At 41.6% G+C, this 7,781-nt stretch overlaps 1 pseudogene; it reads left to right on the top strand.

The window, feature by feature from the left end:
• The first annotated feature begins 1,972 nt into the window (after window positions 1–1,972).
• LOC122796048 lies at window positions 1,973–4,597 on the top strand (annotated as a pseudogene).
• The last annotated feature ends 3,184 nt before the right edge of the window (window positions 4,598–7,781 follow it).

The following is a 7,781-nucleotide window of genomic DNA, read 5'->3' as shown; positions in this document are numbered from 1 at the left end:
CTTTTACAGAATTCCGCACTGCAGACAAGACGCTTGTTAGCTGCAAACCACCATGGAACTTTACTAAGCTACCCTGCAGGCTTAGTCAGTGGTGCTTTAGGCCTCATTTTCCCCACCTACAAAAATATATACTCTTCCCCATAGCCACAGCCCATCAAAGATAATGCTTCTATAAGGTACATAGGACACACCACTCACAGAGTTATACCACTGAGGGCTGCTGACTACAAGGTCCCCTACAATGATGCCTCTCGTAGACACAGGTAACAATTTCCTCCACCGCAAGTGGAACAAATACAACTAATATGTGACTGTCTCTCTGCAGACACAGCTGTACAGCTGAAAGGCCTTGTAGAGAGCAATGCCCACTACACGGTTGTAACCCTTCCATACAGGACACCACACCATATAAAGCAGCATTTATCAGTTGCATAGAGTCTAAGAGAGCACTTCTTATGATATGGATATAACGACTGAGTAGTTCACAAACAGGCATTGGCCTACACTAGGGCCTATGTCCCCTACATCCTACACCACACTTCAAACCTTCTTGTGTTTCAGTTAGACTAGTATGTAATCTCACCTGCAAGTGTTATGCCATGTCAGAAACCTTTGCACCTGGACATATTGCATTAGAAAACATTCAGCTGTTGTCAGCTGCACTCACTGCCTCCACCCCATCATAGTTCCAGGGAGTTCAACAAATAATGTATGGCAACAGCATAGACAGCACTGAACTTCCATGCAAGCAGCACTCCCCAGTCCCATATCTCATACGTAATGCTCTGCAAATGACACAGTCTAAGCTTTCTGAAGTCAACAGTCACTCTACTTGTTGCTCTTCATGAAAGTTCCATAGAGTGAACAGCAAGCTAACTGATGCACCTCTTTTTATTGGGCATTTTCCAGTCTCTTAACACAGTCATAATTGTAATGAGCCTACTCAGAATACATGATTATCTCATTGTGCTCCTGCCCCATGGTGCACTAAGAGGCTTGTTTAACATCATGCACCTGAATGAATACCCACAAAATGCATTGCATATGCTTGGCAGTTCAGTGACCCTGATGGCAATGTAGGGGAAAACTGTTGCAGTATTATGGTCTGTAGAGGCACTAAAGTGCAGATATGAAGTCATATTCAGATACTGTGCTGCTGTTGCACTCCTTATGTGCCATACATCACACCCTGACACCACCTTGCCAGCCACACCCTGTATATCTGTGCTGTGCTGATACGGCAAAGTATCACTCACACTGGTTTCACAATGTTGTTGCTCATCACATGTTGGCAACAGTAATGTGAGTGGACATAGAGCTACCATATTCCTCTTGTCTGTGACCTGACACATGGCAATGGCTTCTGAAGGCACTGGATTGCTAGGTGATACTATAAGTACTCTAAAAAGAGCTAAATATTTGTGTACCTGATGTAAAGAGACTACCATGAACACCTGCTGGGGGACTGTTATGAGTGTCCCGAGTACAAAATGGATGCCTGGCACTGCCTTGTCAGGGTAGTATCTGCTGGCATCTACCACTTTGCTGAGCACTGCAGGCATTGCTATAGTGACCTAAAGAATGTGATCTAGACATTTTATGCTAATGGGAAGAAGAGCTCAGAAAGAGAGAGTGCTCCTGAGATGTATAGTAAGTATTCAGGGTACGTCAATGGACTGTTACTTTACTTATACTTAAAGGGCCCTTGCAGGACACTTAATTCATTATGGTTCTGTTTATTGTTAACATTTTTCAGCTCTGAAGCAGATAGAGAACAAGTTTTTGTATTCGAGGAAGACTGAGCATTTCTCCAGATACAAAGGTGAGTATGCTTACTGCCATCTCATAAATATATGTTCTGTACATCATATCAACATTGTATTATTATTATCATGGAATGTACTGGTAGTGGCGCCTGGAGCTGCTGGAATTACTTTCTGCCTGAGTTTTTGGTTAGTGTGAAGTACTCAGTATGCCTGCCAAAGGGAAAGGTGGTGCAAAAGGAGAAGCTTCTGGTGGCGATGACTGATAAAAAAGCACAATGTCCAAAAGGAGGAGGAAATACAGTGAAGATGAGGCATATACTATGTGTTAGTAAAGTCATGGAAGCTACGGAAAAACTCAAGTCTGGTGTTCACTTCACTGAAGTGGCTTCACAGTACAGCGAGGACAAAGCCCGGCAAGGTGGTGACCTTGGCTGGATGACCAGAGGTTCCATGGTGGGACCTTTCAAAAAGCAGTATTTGCTGTCTCAGTTAGCAGCATGGACAAGCTTTTATACACTGACCACCCTCAAGTAAAGACCAAGTTTGATTCCTGTCGCTCGTCTAGTCAAAATGAAGTAGACGAACATTGTGGGTTCTTCTTCAAGCAGCTTTATTATATACAAACACATAAGAAAGGAGGCTAAGTAACTTAAACTTGTATACAAACTTGCTAACATGCATATAGATGTTCACACTCTGGCTGCACTTCTCAAAATGGCACTGAGGCTAGCATGTGCTTGCTATTTATATGCACATTCAGTCCTTGGAAATGCTTCTTAAATGTACAACACATGTTATTCTACATCCTCCCCTTTGAGAAATGAGTCATCCAATAATGACATTAAATGACATGCAACTGATACAGAACTAGATACATATATACAATCACGTCCAAGCTGCTGCGTATTTCACACTAGGGCTGGATATGCAATCAAATCGTGTAACAGAGATTAGAATTAGGTTTAGCAACTTGGATTGTTTCTGCTGAATGTTCAACCTTTAGTACATCAGAAACAAAAGTAGGAGTCAAGACATGTTCTGGAACAGGAACATTGTCTGGATTGCTCTGTGATCTAGAGTCTGTATCACAGGAACAATGCTGTGATAACAGTTCTTATAGGAAGAAAATATCTGCAATTTCTCCTGTACTCACAAAATAGGATCTCAGCTCTGCACATATACTTGTCACTTGACCAAGCTGGTCAAAACCTTTTACCGTTTGTATCCTCACTGTCTCTCCTTCTTTCAATGGACGAAGAAATCTGCTCGATTTGTCATAACTGGACTTCTGAAAAGAACGTTTTCTGAATAATTGGGTTTCGATTGCTTTGTTGTTTTTAGCTTTAGGCCTCAATAAACTGGAACTGATAGGCAATGTTGTTCTGGTTTGCCTAGACAGAAGTCTCTGAGCAGGTGAGACAAGTATATCACAGGGTATGTTTCTGAGATTGAGTAAATTCAAAAATACATTGGTATTGCCATGCTTTGGTTTCTCTAGTAATTGTTTTGCACTCTGCACTGGATGTTCAGCTAGTCTGTTTGACTGTGGATAGTCTGAACTAATAGTAATATGTACAAAGTCCCATCCTCTTGCAAATTTATGAAAAAACTGACTGGTAAATTGGGTGCCATTGTCAGAGATAAGCTTCTGTGGACTTCAATGGACTGAGAAATGATGTTCCAGCTTAGTAATAACAGCAGTGGATGTTAGGTTAGGTAGTAAATCAATCTCAAACCAATTTGAATAAGAGTCTACCAGTACTAAGTAATGCTGATCCACTCGAATATGTCAGCGGTTACTGTTGACCAAGGTAGTCCAGGAACTTGACTTAGCTGACGTGGTTCTTTTTGTAAATGTGGTTTAGTACTATTGCATACTGAACATGAAGAAAGTACTCTGTCAATATCTTTTACTAGAGATGGCCAAAATACTAGTCTTCTCGTTCTTCTTTTAGTAGCTTTGAACCTGGGTGACTATGATGCAAAATCTGGATATATTCTTGTTGTGAGGAAGCAGAAACACCAATTTTAGGACCTTTGAAAATAATGCCATCTTCCAGCAACATCTCATCTCTGTAAGGAAAATATGTTTGCACTTTAGGTGGTACACTAGATTGCTTTGACGGCCATCCAGCATTAATGTAGTGGTTGAGCTTTTGCAAAATTGGATCAGTCTTTGTATGGTCTCTCAGCTCATCAAGTCTTGTGGTAGAAAATGTATGCACTTCCATGACATCAAAGTCAAAATTATCTGTGTCAAGCTGTTCCATTGTATTTCTGGGCGATCTGGATAAGGTATCAGCCAGATAAAGTAGTTTGCCTTTCATATAGACCAGTTTGAAGTTGTACCTTTGCAATTTGAGCATCATTCTTTGTAATCTCACTGGAGCTGAATGCATAGGCTTCCTTAAAATAGTAACGAGAGGTTGATGATCAGTTTCAATCTGAATATCTCGACCATAGATATAATCATGAAACTTGGAACATGCAAACACTATAGAAAAAAGTTCTTTCTTGATTTGAGCATATTGCATCTCAGTTTGGGTAAGTGTTCTAGATGCATAGGCTACTGGTCTGCCTTCTTGAAGAATAACTGAGCTAAGACCAAATTTTGAACCATTGCAGGAAAGAGTTACTGGTTTGTTGATATCATAGAATCTTAATGTAGGTGGGGTAGAAATTTTCTGCTTAAGGTCTTCACAAACAATTTGTGGTGTTGTTCTAACTGTGAAGATATGTGAAGGCTACCAGCCTAGCCAGATAGAATTTTGTAGATAATTCTGTCATTTGCAAATATGAATATAAGCCACAGGCTTGTTCTCTTAAATGGAAGAAAATGGTGTTAAATGTTGAATGTCAAAAATGTAACAACAGTGCACTCTGCTGGAAGAAAGCTGATAGGTCAAGCCTCGTTTGATCTCAAACCTGGAGCCTTGATGTCTAAACCAGCAGATACTTTCTATTGTTTTGAGACCATAGTTAATTGCTAAATTTTACATATATAATGTCTTTAATTACTGTGGTTTCCTGACCAGGTACAATCAAATCAATGTAAATGTAGAGTTTCTGTTAGCCTGTGAAACCAGAGAATTGTTAAGAATAATGTAATCTAAAATGAGTCAGCAGGATGTATTATCAATTTAAAAGACTTTCTCAGAGACAGAGAGCATTTTGCATTTGTTTTCAAAACTGACAACGTCACCAGCACTGCATTGCTCTATATGTAAGTTTATTTTAGAACTGTGTTTGCTCTGAGATATTGATAGGAAATAGGAAGTCTAGTCTAGCTGTTTTTGTATTTATGTCAGAACTTTTCTACTGTATTATTTTAAGCATTTCTCTGTGATCTCTGAACTCTTGACTAGCACTGTGTAGTAAGAAGTATTGTCTTGTGTTCTTATGATTTATTATTAAATATTTTAAACCTTTCAACTGTGGCTATTTTATGTAGAGATAATTTAAGCTCTAGAGTACATTGCATGTATATAGTGATACTGTCCAAGCCACTCCAAATAAGCCTTGCTGTTCATCACACTAACAATTTGGATAATAATATTGCACAGTAATAATTAGACCCCCTTTGATAAGGGCCTTATTAGTAGCTGATATTAGTGGTTGGTGGGAAGTGGTACTACCATATAGTCTAGGCAGAATGGACATAGCTGGAGAACATGTGCCAGCCTTCCCCAAGAGTGTCTGTGTGTTTGTATATAACTCATATCTCAAAGTGTGTGTGTGTCAGCTACTTGGGCAGGGACACAAAGCACTGGTTGGACAAAGAGGGCACTGGTGGTTCTAGCTTGACCACTAGGCTGAGATCTGGACCCTATAGCTGTGCCAGTGGGGAGTCTTATTGGGGGATCTGGAGAGAAAGGGAGAAACCAGTCTCAGACTGACTGTGATCTCTGTGTGCTCTTAAGGGAAATAGTACTTTACTGTGTGTGTATTTGTTATCCTTCCCAATGTGGACACTCCTCACTGGTATTAGTGGTGAGGATTGAGGCTCCTTGATTGCTGGGCCAGTGCATGGGCATCACATATTAATTGTTTGGCAGTGGTGGGATATGCACACCACATGTTAATTGGTTGGCACATACTAATTGGCTTGTAGTGGTGTGGATAGTAAATTCCTATAGCTTGTGTACAGTGATCACTGAAGGTCTTTTTGTACTCTAAATCAGCCATGCAGTGAATATTCAGAGTTCAGATCACAATTGTTTTATTTCTTTTGTAAGCTTAGTTAGTCAGGGAGAGCAAGCAAGCATGTCAGCAGAGGAGTTTGGAAAGCTGACAAGGAGCCAGTTGGCAAAGATGTGCCAGACTAAATGACTGGTGCAGGGAAACCTGACTAAGGCAGACATGATTGCAGCTTTGGTCACAGCTGCATCAGAAAACAGCAACCAGGAGGACAATCAAACTGGTCATGGTGATGTACAACACTCAGGGAATGGACAACTCAACCTGTGTGTAGAGGACTTAAGAATCCATCTGGAGCTAAAGAGACTTAAGTTGGAGGCCAGGCATTTGGAAATTGAAGCTGTAGAAGGGGAGCGGCAGAGGCAGCAAGAAAAGGAGATGCTGACTCTTCGCTAGAGTCATGGAGGTAATGGGGAAGGGAGTAACTGGACCCCAGAAGCACAAAAGGTCAGTAAATTTCTTCTGCAGTTTACAGACCGGGATAATTTTGATAGTTTCATTCATATGTTTGAGCAGGTATGTAAACAGTATGATGTTGACCAAAGGCTCTAGGTACAGTTCCTGATCCCCTTACTCCATGGTAAAGCTGTAACTATTTTGTCCAAAATGTCTGATGTTGACTGTTTTAATTATACTGCTAAGAATTGTCTGTTAGAATTCTTTAAGCTAACACCTGAAAATTATAGGAAAAATTTTCGTGATCATAGACGCAAGGCAGATGAAAGTGTGTGTGAATATGTTGATGAACTGAGCACTTATTTTCATAGGTGGGTGAGTGGATGTCATGTCACCACTTTTGAAGGGCTGTCAGGCCTTTTGGTAAGGGAACAAGCCTTTAGTACTTTGGCTGAGGACTTGAGGATCTGGTTAGCTGATAGACAATGTGCTACTTCAAAGGAGTTGGGAAAGAAGGGAGACCTATACCTAGCAAGCAGGGCATCCCTGCACAGGAAAGGGACCCCCTGTACTGCTCATGGGTCTAAAGGAACCCATGGTGGGCAGGCCAGACTACCCTAACAGAATCTGCCAGTAGCAGGGGAAGCCACTAGTCCAGGTACATGTCCAGGACCTAGGATTAAATGTTTTGAATGCAACCAGTGGGGCCATGTGGCATACAGATGTCTGTGGAGGTAAGGTGGGGAACAAAAGGTGAGAGAGCCAGTAAGTGGGAAAGATAAAATGCCAATAGTAGGTTGTCTTGAGACAACAAAGGTAACAAACTATCACAAGAGGTTATATCCTATCATAGTGAATGGCAAAGAGGCCATTGCTAAGAGAGACACAGCCTCTGACATAATCATTGTGAAGCCTGTAATGGTTACAGAGGAGCACTACTTGCCTGGATGATCTACTCCAGTCAGAGCTTTAGGAGGGACCCCATTCCAAATAACTTTGGCTAGGGTTCTCCTTAACTGGGAGTGTGGAAAAGGAAGCCAGCAAGCAGGTGTGTTTGAGGATATCCCTGCAGATGTCCTGATGGGGAATGATTTTGTGCAGTACCATGTGCTTGTGCAGTTACCTGCAGTCAGGCTTGGAAACAAGCAGGTGAGTCTGGTAGCCTGGGGGAGACCCAGACAGACCGCATACTTGCAGCCGAGACTGATGAGGTGGTTACTTCAGGGAGGAAGTTACCCTGTAACAGTGAGACTGAAGGTGAGCCACAGCAGCTTGTGGGTACTGATGTTTCATTGGACTGCAAGAGTAGAAGTGAGTAGTAGTACCCAGGCTGACAGTGAGGCACCGCTGTCAGAGGATACCATACTTCTTGTGGAAGGGGAGCTGGGGAGGGTTACAAAGAGAGAGTTGAGACAGGCTTAG

This window comes from Protopterus annectens, chromosome 2.part2 (assembly GCF_019279795.1).
Source record: "Protopterus annectens isolate FY-2018-M chromosome 2.part2, PAN1.0, whole genome shotgun sequence".
In the NCBI taxonomy this organism is placed as follows: domain Eukaryota; kingdom Metazoa; phylum Chordata; order Ceratodontiformes; family Protopteridae; genus Protopterus; species Protopterus annectens.
The sequence above is the reverse complement of the archived record's forward strand: the minus strand, read 5'-3'. Positions and strand labels throughout refer to the sequence as shown.